The following is a 13,089-nucleotide window of genomic DNA, read 5'->3' as shown; positions in this document are numbered from 1 at the left end:
GACCCAAAACATACTGCCATTGGAGCTAGGGAGATTTTCAGGGCGAAAAAGTGGAAAGTTCTTGACTGGCCATGTCAATGTTTGGATTTAAATCCTATTGAACATGCATTTCATTTTCTGATGGTAAGATTTTGGGCAAAAACACCTCAAAAACTGAAGATGGCTGGCCTGGCAGAATATCACCAGAGAAGATACCCAGCACCTGGTGGGGTCAATGGGTCCCAGACGGTTATTGCATACAAAGTATTGTCGACCAAATACTAAATATGAGTGCATAATTTCGACCATGTATACCAATACTAGACAAAAGAAAAGAAAAGAATCTAGCAAAAGCAAACTATGTTCTGACAGGGTTTGACTCATCTAATACGACATCAGATCTGGATAGGTTCCTTGATTTCCTCTGAAAGGTGACATTGGCATGAAAACATGTACACAACATCAAGAAGAAACCATTGATTAAAGCCAAATCAATTGACAGAGGCATGGCAGAAAATGTGTGTTGTCTCTTTAAAAGAAATGTTAAAAATCTCTTTGTTTTCCCTGAATGAAACAAAGCACAGGTGTTTAAAAGGCCAGCCCCACCCCTGATTACAATGATCCACACATGGAGACAGCCAAAGCAACATAGATCAATAAGACATCCCACATGTCACACCAGAATGTGTGTTGGCAAGAGTGTGCCCTTATAGCCAGGATCCACTCACCACCTCTCTGGTCACATCTCCCTGATGTTCGTTATGAAGAACTTTATCAAACGTTCGGATTTATCAAACATTTGGATCACTTTTTATGCATAATCCCCCTATTTCAGTGTACCCAAAAGTAATGGGACAGACTTATCAAATGTCCAAATGAAGCAGTCATGTTTAGTATTTAGTGGACAATCCACTAGTATTTAGTGGACAATAACTGCCTGAAGTCTGCAAACCACTAACCCCACCAGACGCTGGGCATCTTCTTTGGTGATGCTCTGCTAGGTCTGTACTGCAGCCATCTTTAGTTGTTGTTTGTTTTGAGGTCTTTTTGCCTAAATTCTTATCATTAGGGAAATGTAATGCATGTTCAATTGAATTTTAATCTGAAGGTTGACTTGGCCAATCAAGATCTTTCCACTAGTTGCAATGGCAGTGTTTTGGGTCATTGTTTTATTGTATGGTGTGGCTCCATCCAATGCATTTGGAGGCATTTGCTTGCACTCAAGCAGACAAGATGTTTCTGTGCACTTCAGAATACATTCTGCTGCTGCCGTCAGCAGGTACAATCATCAATTAAGACAAGTTAGCAAGTTCTAATGGCAACTATACATGCCCACACCTAACACCCCCTGCACCATGTTTCACAGATGAGGTGGTATGCTGTAAATCTTGGGCAGATCCTTTTTTCTCCAAACTTTTGTCACTCTAGTCCATGATAATATTCATCTTATCTGTCCACAATACCTTTTACGAGACCTCTGCAGGCTTTTTAGGTACTCTTTTTTAGCAAACTGTGACCATCCTTTTTGATGATAACTAGTGGTTTTTGATGTGTGAGAAAACGTGTTCTTTATTTGAAGAGAAGACAAACTACTTCTTACTTTTAGCTATTTATTTACATGTCAGAATTCTAGGCTTGTACAAGGACCACTTTTGGCGATGAAAATCACAGTCAGCAAGCTGTTAATCTGTAACCAACCCTCCAAAAATGGATGCATTCAAACAGTCAAACAAAGTATTTACAGTATACAAAATGATTGTGATTGGCTATTTGGTTGGGGAGGAACCATGGTTTAGACTTGGCATCCCTTGTTGTTCACGGGCTGGTCACACCATTCATCCCAGCTGCGGAGTCAGCACTCTGTAAGAGATAAGACACCTACTCTGGTATGTCCTCCCTAGCCTATCCTCCCTAGCCTGGTACTATTCCACTATAGCTCTTTGTGTAAGCGTGTGTTGCAACATCTTTCTTGATGACCTGGCTTAACCTCTCCATGTATTAATTCAACGTACTATGGGACTAATGCTTGATCCATCGCTCATTTGTCAACAGGCCATCACATTAGTAAATTTAGCACACTGCAGTAATGTATTTTTATTATAGCAATAATAAACTGTTTTTATAAAAATAATTTCTAACAGATGATAAATGTGTCTTCCTCTTAGTTATAAACAAACCAGAATTAAATGCATAGGTCTATGTATGGATGGATGGATGGATGGATGTACTCATTGGAACAGCTGGAAGACTTTCTCTGCATCCCCGAAAAAACACATGTACGCACGCACACACGCACGCACGCACGCACGCACACACACACACACACACACACACACACAGGCATGTTTAAGATATGCGTAACCCATGTTTATTAGTTGACTTAGTTGTGGGGTTAGTTTAGATACAGCGCACTATGCAACAAACAGGTACAATATCAGCACACCTCAGCATTGCTACACCCACGTGCTACAGGGAACTGGTACCCGCATAGTTAGATATGGTGCTGGTCCCACACCAGAGAGAACTGGTATGTTCCAGATCATTATACGAGGTAACTAGCTAGTAAATTATTAATTACTAGAAAGTGCTCAGTAGTCCTAGGGCTACAAACACAAGCTGACCAACCCTCCTGCAAACAGGGTGCTAATATTTCTCAATATTACCTTGTCAAAGCTAGCCAAGGTTCTCAGCTGTCCGGAAACAACAAGTAACTTAGTTAGCCGTCCGTCCCAAGTGCTAGCTGTAGCCTACACATGTGACCTTGCAAGTTCTAATAATAACCTGAGGAATTATCGTCGAGCTAGGGTTCAACAATAACAAAGAATTGAGAGCTCACAGGTTAGCCTGCTAGCTCAGAGAGTTAACAGGTGCTCAGAAGGTGAAAATCGTCGTTGAGCTGAACCGTAAGATTCTATCAGAGACAATCTAACGCCCCGTGAGAATCATAGGCTGAGGTGTAGCCAGCTACAACAATACAACTACAGTACACTTTTCAACCTAACGCCCCGTGAGAATCATAGGCTGAGGTGTAGCCAGCTACAACAACACAACTACAGTACACTTTTCAAACTAACGCCCCATGAGAATCATAGGCTGAGGTGTACCCAGCTACAACAACACAACTACAGTACACTTCAGACAGTCAGAGAGTGAAGAGTGGAAAGGATGAAATGGCGCGCTTGTAGCATCCCTTTATTGGGACAGGTGATAGGCGTTGCTATCACTTGCAAGTGTGTACGAGGTGTGATTATGTGAATCAAGATGTAAATACAGTGCTCTCGGAAAGTATTCATACCCCTTCACTTTTTCCACATTTTGTGATGTTACAGCCTTTTTCCTCATCAATCTACACACAATACCCCATAATGACAAAGCAAAAACAGGTTTTTAGAAATTGTTGCTAATTTATTCAAAATAAAAAACTGAAATATCACCTTTACATACGTATTCAGACCCTTTACGTTTTTTGTTGAAGCACCTTATTGCGTATTGTGTGTAGATTAATGAGGAAAAAAAATAATTTCATCTATTTTTGAATAAGGCTGTAACATAACATAATACGGAAAAAGTGAAGGGGTCTGAATACTTTCAGAATGCACTGTATGTGCCTGTTATAGTCCCATTGTGTGATTGGTGTGTCTACTGATTTCTGGCACAGGCCTTAACTGATCCAACAAGTTCACCAATCATCAATGGTGTGATATGAAGTTGATGGATTTTAATGTTACATGCTACACCAGTGCGTGTGTAAAGTGTTGACATTGCGCGGCTGCTGCAGCAGCAACGCAAAATGATTCTTGGAGTGCTTGGAAATGGTATCAATGCTTTTTGGACGCTTAAAAACATATTCAATTAGTTTCATAGTATGGTAAAGTAATAGAAACATAGATTATAGAAATACATACAATAGTGGTACCTGTATGAAAAACAAAGGGATTGTCCTCGTTTATATTTGGAGGTAGAGGACAAACCCCAACTCTAAGATATTCAGACTTGACAAGACTCTCAACATAAAACAATGTACAGAATCCATAAATTAGAAGTTCCTTGCAGAAACAGATTGGGAGGCTATTTCTTCTGCATCCACACGTGAAACTGGTCACGTTTCTGGTGTAAGAGTAAATACTGCCATCTAGGGTTTAGAGATGGTTAACAGGAAATGGATACATTATTTTATGTACTTTAGGCCTACGTTTGAGTAATTTAGCAGAAGCTCTTATCCAGAGCGACTTAAAAAAATAGCTACATTCATCTTCAGCTACATACAACACGGTCATCACAAGTAAGACTTTCTATAATAATAAATGCCACAAGCAGTCACAGTGGTAGAGAAAGGAAGTCAATTTAATTTAATGTTCAACTTAATTTATTGAACTTAAGACAACTATATAAATTGATTTGCTATGTATCCCTAAATAGCAGCCAATTGTGTTGAGGTTTCCAGGCTAACAGTGTCGGCATGTGCAGTCCCCTGTCTTATCTCTGCACCCCCACACGCTCTCAGCCAGGGCCACATCAACAAGGCTTTTGACAGAAAGGCTCGTCCCCTGGTTTGCCTGATTGTGTACCAGCTGAGCCATCAGAGGAGTCGCTCTCAACGAGAACATGAGGGTTGGGGCATATCTGGAGCCATCGTTCATCTGAAATTAAAAAAGTAACATCAGAGGGGAGTGCAAGGTGAGACAAGAATTGGACAAATTCAACTGAGAGTTGAAGGTCATGGACTAAATGCTATAGTAAAACTAGCAACAATCACCTTCATCTACTTAGTCTATAGGTTCTCTACCATCTCTCTAATCGTCACCATGCTCACCTTCTTCAATGTCTCCCTCTCCTGTTCTAGCTTCTCTTTTTCCAGACTCTGTTTCGCTCTTTCTTCAGCCACCATCACCAGGGCCTCTCTCCTCTTGATGGTCTCTATCTCTTTCTCCATCTGTTTCTTATCCTTTTTAAATGTCTCCTTCTCCTTCCACATCTTGAGCATTTCTCGCTCCACATCCTGCCCGTCTCTTTTGATTTTCATCCACTCCTTCTTTATCATTTTCAACTCTGCTCTGACCTTCTCTGTCTTTCTAAGCATCTCCATTGAGGTCTCCTTTTCCTGCTCTAGCTTCTCCTTTTCCTGGCTCAGTTTAAGTCTTTCTTCGGCCTCCATCACCAGGGCCTCTCTCCTCTTGACTGCCTCCATTTCTTTTTCCATCTGTTTCTTGGCCTTGAGAAATGTCTCCTTCTCCTTCCACATCCCGAGCATTTCTTGCTCCACCTTCTGCCCGTCTCTTTTGATTTTCATCCACTCCTTCTTTATCATTTGCAACTCTGCTCCGACCTTCTCTGTCTTTCTAAGCATCTCCTTTGAGGTCTCCTTCTCCTGCTCTTCCTTCTCTTTTTCCTTGCTCAGTTTAAGTCTTTCTTCGGCCTCCATCACCAGGGCCTCTCTCCTCTTGACTGCCACCATATTTTTCTCCATCTCTTTCTCCATCTGTTTCTTGGCCTTGAGAAATGTCTCCTTCTCCTTCCACATCCTGAGCATTTCTTGCTCCACCTTCTGCCCGTCTCTTTGGATTTTCACGCTCTCCTTCCTCATCATATTTAACTCTGCCTCTGCCTTCTCAGCCTTTCTAAGTATCTCCTTTGAGGACTCCTTCTCTTTCTCATTCTCCATCATGAGGATCTTGATCCCACTGTTCATCTCCTCCCTCTCCCTATTGAACTCATTCCTGTCCTCCTGCAGTCTTTCTGCCTTTCTGACCAGGATCTCCTCCTCCCTCTGCCTAACTTTTTGGTCCCTTCTCTTTTGTTTCTCATATTCCTCTATCTTTTTCTCAAACTCTGCCTTCTCTGTCTTAATCCTCTCATGCTCCTTCCTGATATCCTCAATACTCATATATATTTTCACCTCCATTGTTTTTATGCACCTACAGTAGATAGAACACAAACAAAAATGATTGAAATAATCTCCACACACCCATACTATAATGCAACAGGAATGTCAGAAAGATTCCCCAAATGAGAATGGGATAACAATCTTTGAGTTTGCCCTTCTGAATCAGTCAACAAATACCAGTACACCGATTGGCAGCAAAGAAATGTTATTATCTATAATGTGCGTTCGGCTGGCGTCATAATGGGTTTGGAATGACTATCATGGTAATTCACTGCCTAACAACTCTTATCAGCGTTCGATGCAATGGTTCGAAGTGACTTGGTCCTGTCAGAGGCCTATGTTAGAGTCAGCAAAAGCTTCCAGTGTGGGTTGGCTGGCTATGTTTGTTGACACGCCTTGAAATATAGCCTGCAATTGTGGCCAACAGGTCAAATATCAGTGGCCATATAATGGGCACATTTTATTAACTGGAATCGGCCTGGTACAGGTAGGAGCCTATAGGCTAATAAGCAGAAGACCTCGGCAAAATTAAAATAGCCCTAATTCAATTCATGCATTTAGGTCTCTCATAATAATAATAAAAAATATATTTGATTTGGAATGTGTTTTTCATTTGTAGCCGACAATTTCAAAGCCTGTGCAGTTGAGTGCAATAGACACACAAACAAAACCACAAACAAAACACTAACAACAACAAGAGGACAGGACCTAAAGGAAGGCCTTTCTAAAGATGTGAGTTTTTAGGCATATAGAAATATCCAACGCTGAATTCGACTTAATGGGAATATCATCTCCTAGTGACAGATATCTCTCAGTGACATTTTTACGCGTCCCTTGTCCAAATGCTGTAAAGGTAGTCGGCCTATGCCGTCTCAAGTATTTACAAATACAAGTGTTATAAAACTATACTATATGTCAACTATACTACATCTCTGGCCTACATTAGCCTACCTCAGTCAGTAGGCTGTGTATAAGCGCCGAATCTTCCGGTTATAATCTCTTTATATCTCACTCTGGTAATACTGATTGCACAGGTTCAGGTTGCGTCTTAGCTCGTTATGCCACTGAACTAAAAGTTCAAGAACTTTGTGTATTATTGCAGAACATTCTCAATTCTGTGTACATATCAACGTCATAATGATACCAATGGCAACGCATTTTGGGTGGAATCCTAACTCCAAATCCGCGCGCGTAAATCTTGCATTCATGTCAATGGGAAATTGATTCGATTTACACGCGGATCGGATTCCACTGCAATACACATTTAAGTTTAAGTTCATTTGAATTTATAGTGCATTTTACCCACAATATACGGCTTACACAAAAGTAGCCTACAAGACAAATACAACATTTGAAAAAACATATTGCATAGAATCAAATTTGGGGATATACAGGGTTTTTTTCTTTATAAAGTACATTACAAACATAAAGTCTCATAAAGTACATTACAAATACGAAACAATTATTAGTCATATTTTTTATTAGTAATAATAATAAGTATTTTATATTTAATACAAAATAGATTAAATGGTGAAATTGGTGTGTATAAATATATAAAACTTGACTCATAATCCGTATAGTTTTTGGAGTAATTACTAATTACTAGTAATTACTAGTGTGTGCGGACTGCGCTCCCTGTCCCGTCTTTCTGCTGTGGGGCAGCGGAGCACTCTTGCCCCATCGTTGCGAGGGGAACAACGTGAGCGTGTTTGGCGTAAGCAGGAAAAACCTCACGCAAATTATATTGGGTATGAATTCTGCCTAGCAACAGGTGGCCAAAAACTATTAAACGCTAATGTCGTTAACGTGGTCTGACATGACAGGAAATAATCATAAAGCAATTCAGTTCATCTACTGTACGTCTATCGCTAATGCTAGCTAGCTAAAGTTTTCACAATGAATCGTGTAGATTATTTGTTGACCATGCGGTTTAGTCCATTGCCTTTGGAAGAGAAGTTGGAGATAAAACGTTTAGGGCCAACAGGAATGGTTTGACAAAAAGAGATGGCTAACCGCTACCACCTCGAAACATGCGCTGTTCTGTTTCCCATGTATGATTTTTGGTGGAGACTATTTGGGCATCGGCTGGATTCAAAGACATTATACATCTGTCAGAACAGAACAGACACCAGCGACTGAACGGCCTTGACATGATTTCCATTGAAAATGCATTGATCCAGGGACAGATGGATTTCAACAGTAAAGTCATCGAGAGGTTTGCTGAAGCAACGAACCGCCGCGCTACTTTCCTATTCAAGTGAGCAGGTCTGTTTGGACATGTATGACAAATGGACAATGCGCCGTTCACTGTAGACTATATTGCTTTTGTTTTGTAGTCATTTTAAACGTTATACTACCTGTGATATAAAGTGGAGGACTAAATGTTACGTATAGGCCTAATATCTAGACAGTTGATGGGCACACTTGTTACTTGTCGCTTTCAGAACCCTGGACTGGGCTCGGGCTGTATATTCATATAGTTCCGTTAATTAGCCTAGCCTACTTTCCGTGATTTAATGTGACTTTTGTAGTGTGTTATAGCCTCTGCACTGATGATATTTATTTCACATTTAAAATAATACAATTGATAAAACCTGATTAAACTTTCCTACAAGTTAACGATGTGCCGAATGCTTGTATTTTGATTAAACATGCAAGTTATTGAAGACACGTGTCTGTCTCATCTTTTTACTTTGTTGCAGTATAGGCGTTCTGTGTCGCGCTGAAGCGTATGAAGTGTATTCAGTTATGGGGTTTACTGTACATACTTTTTCTCTGCACTGTTCCTGCTGCAGAGGATGCGTAAACGATTTTCCCATGTTGTTTTTTGGTTGTGGTCTGTGTTTATACATTTAGGCTATTAGTTGTATCCTACTTTTCAGTTTTACAAGTCAAATCTTATGACAGATGAGATGGCACTTCAACCGATAAAATGCAGGTACATTTTGACTACTGCTGCACTACGATACCCATAGATAGACCCAATACATTGGTAACTGCACTACTTATACAGCTCATATACTGCTTATACTGTTCATACTGCATTCTATATTTATTCTGCTTATAATGTTACTGTTAATACATATATTGCTTATACTGCACTACTTATACTGCTCATATACTGCTTATACTGCTCATATACTGCTTATACTGCACTACTTATACTGCTCATATATTGCTTATACTGCTCTACCTGTATATATTGTTCACATTGCACTTTTCTGCTTTTTTGCACTTCTGGTTAGACGCTAACTGCATTTCGTTGTCTCTGTACTTGTACTCTGCACAATGACAATAAAGTTGAATCTAATCTAACACCTATTTATTGTCATGTTTTGATGGCATGTTGTTCATTCTCATGTTATGATTTAGTTTGTGATTATACACACGTTTTTAGCGTGATGATAGAGACCCACTACCAGACGAGTACAAAACATGCACAAGTCACATGCAAATCCCTGCCCTGCAGACGACAGACAACAACTGTCTCTGTACAACTAGTCCTGGACCTCCACTATTAGACAGATACAAAGAGAGCAGCATACAGTAGCAGCAGAGCCCAGAGGCAAGGCGAGGCAAGGCAAGGCAAGGCAAGTTTATTTATATAGCACATTTCATACACAGAGGCAATTCAAAGTGCTTTACGTAAAATAGATAAAAAGGAAACAGCATGAAAAATTTTTTTGAATAAAAACGCATAAAAGACATAAAAAAAGAATAAAAGTCACAGTGCATTTTAGGGTCACAGTGCAATTATTAGCGCCAATTTAGTTTCAATTTAAGGCAAAAGCGAAGCCCTTTTTTTTTTTAAGCCCATTTTTGAAAGTAGCCAGTGTTGAGGCTGATCCTAGATCTATGTGTAACATAATAACTGAGAGACCTGCAGCAGGGCAGGTCCTCATCACTGGCTGTCTGCTTTGAGCTGGTTGTCGTTGGACTCCTGGCAGCGGAACAGCAGCTTGAGTTTGATGGGCCGTATGGGCATCAGAGTGTTCTGTAGGTCCATCTCAATGGGGATCTGGTGAGAGTTGACACACAGTTAAAGTATGAAGGAACGAGTAAAACAGATGTCAGCGTTACACTATGAATGTTACCTAATACAGTATCACTGTTACGTTCGGGTAGCATTGCACGATAAATTCAAATAAACTCAAACTCCTGGACAACCTCTCTTGGGTCGACATACATTAAAATGGCCCTATGAAGTCTCGAGGGAGTTTTGCAGAAATACAAATAGCTTTTTTTTAAATCTCACACTTCCATCATTTAGTAGGTAGCCTATACTGAGGATGATTGGCGCCTAGTACTGAAAAATGCAATCTGGGAAATTAAATGGGGAGTACATACTCATGCAGTATGCAAGTACAGAATTGTAGTATGGGGGTTCAAACCCGGGTCTCCCATGTGGAAGACACAAACGCTACTATTAAGCCAAGAGGACATCCTCAAGGTCTGAGGGCGACACTTCAGTTTACATGTCTCAGGCAGGGCTACCTCATCACCCGAGTGTGATTCCAAAATCACCTCTGCTACATATAGAAACGCAACAAAGTCATAGGTACAAAATTATATTTACAATCATTGTATCATTATTTTGTTTCACCTCTGTCTCTTTGCAGACGGTGAAGTTGAACCTCTGTAGAATCTCCACCATCGCCAGTTTCATCAATACCAGAGCGAATCGCATCCCGATACAGTTCCGTGGGCCCAACCCGAACGGCATGTAGGTGTATGGGTCGATGCTCTCCTTGTTCTCCTTACTGAACCTACACACGGAGAGTTCAGAGGAGGAGGGGTTAAAGAACATATCAATTAAATCACAGTAATATGATGGTTATACATGGTTGAAGAAACCTGTTTGTGTTTGGTCGTCGCATTTAGGTTTGTTTTATGGTTGTTTGTGGAACACTGCTCTTATCGTTGCTGTTGTGATTGATATTGTGGTTGTGGTTAAGATGTGGCCCATTACCTCTCTGGTTTGAACTCCTCTGGGTCTTCCCACACATCGGGGTCACGGTGCAAGGTCCAGATGGGTATCATGACGACCATACCCTTGGGGATGGTGATGCCGCAGATCTCAACAGATTTCTTGGCGACTCTTTCAAGTCGATGGGGTACGACCTGAGAGACTCGTTGATCACGCTGTCTAGATAGTCCATCTGCATCAGAGCCTCGTACTGGATAGGAGCCTGCACAGGGATATTACACTCACATGAGCACTAGTGATTGGTCGTTCACGTAGCCGTAGCCCAGAACTAACTCTTTTTCGTCGCAAATCTGAAGAGCTGTTAGTTTTTTGTGTTTTTTTGGGGGGAAATGAACACAGTACTATACTTATTCTAATCTGCATAGCCTAATTTCATGACACCCGCATACAGAACGCCATTACTTTCAATGTACATGTGTAATAGTGTCTTGCTTTTTTGTTATACATGAATAAACAAAAAAATCGCTAAATAATGTTATCTTGATAGTTAGAAGAAAATACATTTAGATTCCACTGAACAATGTAAATGATAGATGTACACAAGGATCAATCAGAAGTCAAAATGCCACTAAACTGGGCTGCTTTTAGTGGATTGACTGCTTGGAATACTGAATGTGCTATAGTCTATTATTTCCTATCACAGTCGACAGACTACAAGAAAACTGTCAGGTGGTTCAAATGTGAATAACTTGGTATCCATTCCATTAACTGTGGCCGGGCAGCACCGAACAGCCCAGAGAACATTACCATGGTGCTTTTGAATATTAGGTCCCTATCTGGCAAAACCTTTATTGATCTTATCTCAGAGCGAAAGCTGCACTGTAATGTTTTTATCTGAAACCTGGCTAAACATGAATGCATGTCAGTCTATTAGAAGTGGGGAAAAATATATTTTCACTCTATTATTTATCTAGCCATGTCGCTGAGCAGATGAGAATTTCATGATGAATATGAATATGAATAGTACACCATCAACAGCTTCCTCCTGTGATAATGATTTAGCAACCAGCTTCAACACCAAACTAAGGGCAACTATCGACTCTGTAGCACCAGTCAAACTGAAAAAGGCTGTGGCCAAATTTAAAAGAATTTGCAGAAAGTCTGAGCGGACAAAAACTGCAGGTCCACCTTGATATTCTTCGAGAGCATCTTTCTGCTTTTAATAAGGCAATAAAAAAACGCCAAGACAGACGGGATCATTTCTCAAAATTGATAATGAATCATAACAACTCAAACAGTGCTCTTTTCAACGATTGACAGCCTTATAAATCCCGCCCACAAGACACCTGGTGATCTGCTCTCCACCTACAAATGTGAGGAATTTGCAACATACTTCTGAGATAAGAGAACCAATATTAGGTGAGGAGGATCACTCAGGCAAGACCTGAAGATGTGTTTGATGACTTGTTACCCCACCTTCCACCACATGGAAGCACTATGAACTCTTTTGCAGTGGTCATACAGAAATGCTCAGCAAAGTGGGGGTCTGTTCATCTGCACCTAAAACTACCATGGTGAAACCCCTCCTGAAGAAAAGTAACTTAGACTCTTCAGTCCTTAGCGATTTTAGGCCAATCTCCAACCTTCCCTTTTTAAGCAAAAAAATAATAATTCTTGAAAAAAAGGTGTTCAAACTGTTAAATAATCTCCTTATTCCCATTTGACATGTTCCAATCTGGCTTTTGTGCCGATCATAGCACTGAGATAGCACTATGTTGTTAAGTTATTAACTAGGTTCTTAATGGCCTTAGAATTAATTAATTAATGCTGATGCCAAAATGCTCTTTGTCCTTGTCCTGCTGGACCTGAGTGCAGCTTTTGATACTGTGGACCATGATATCCTTATTGATAGACTTGAGAAGTGGGTTGGCCTCTCTGGTCCAGTTCTTAACTGGTGTAGGACCAACCTAACTGGCCATTTTGTTTCCCATTGGTGACCACACCTGTGGGGTTCCTCAAAGTTGAATTTTAGGGCCTGTACTCCTCGTCAGTGTCATCAGGAAGCACAATATTAATTACTGCAGTTACGAAGATGACACCCAGCTGTACATTTCTGTATCACCCAACAATTTCAGTTTGATTGATTTCCTGGTGAAATATGGATGTCACAGAACTTCATACAGCTCAACCAAGATAAGACAGAGGTACTAGTCATTCGAGCAAAAGCCGAAAGAGAGAAACTGTCTGCACACTTAAAGACACTACTTACAGTAACACTAAGCACCAGGCAAAAAAACAA

The 13,089-nt window shown here is 40.5% G+C and overlaps 1 pseudogene across 1 annotated transcript in view; it reads right to left on the bottom strand.

The window, feature by feature from the left end:
- Nucleotides 1-11,022, bottom strand: part of LOC310824107 (cytochrome P450 3A27-like) — a 56,480-nt pseudogene extending 45,458 nt beyond the window's left edge. The window contains exons 1-2 of the transcript in view: nt 10,833-11,022; nt 10,467-10,629 (exon numbers count right to left, since the gene is read on the bottom strand). The product of the transcript in view is annotated as a cytochrome P450 3A27-like (transcript). The remainder of the gene's footprint in view (nt 1-10,466; nt 10,630-10,832) is intronic.
- Between the last annotated feature and the right edge of the window lie 2,067 nt (nt 11,023-13,089).

Source organism: Argentina silus (assembly GCF_951799395.1).
Source record: "Argentina silus genome assembly, chromosome: Y".
Taxonomy (NCBI): domain Eukaryota; kingdom Metazoa; phylum Chordata; class Actinopteri; order Argentiniformes; family Argentinidae; genus Argentina; species Argentina silus.
This window is presented reverse-complemented; position numbering and strand designations above follow the sequence as displayed.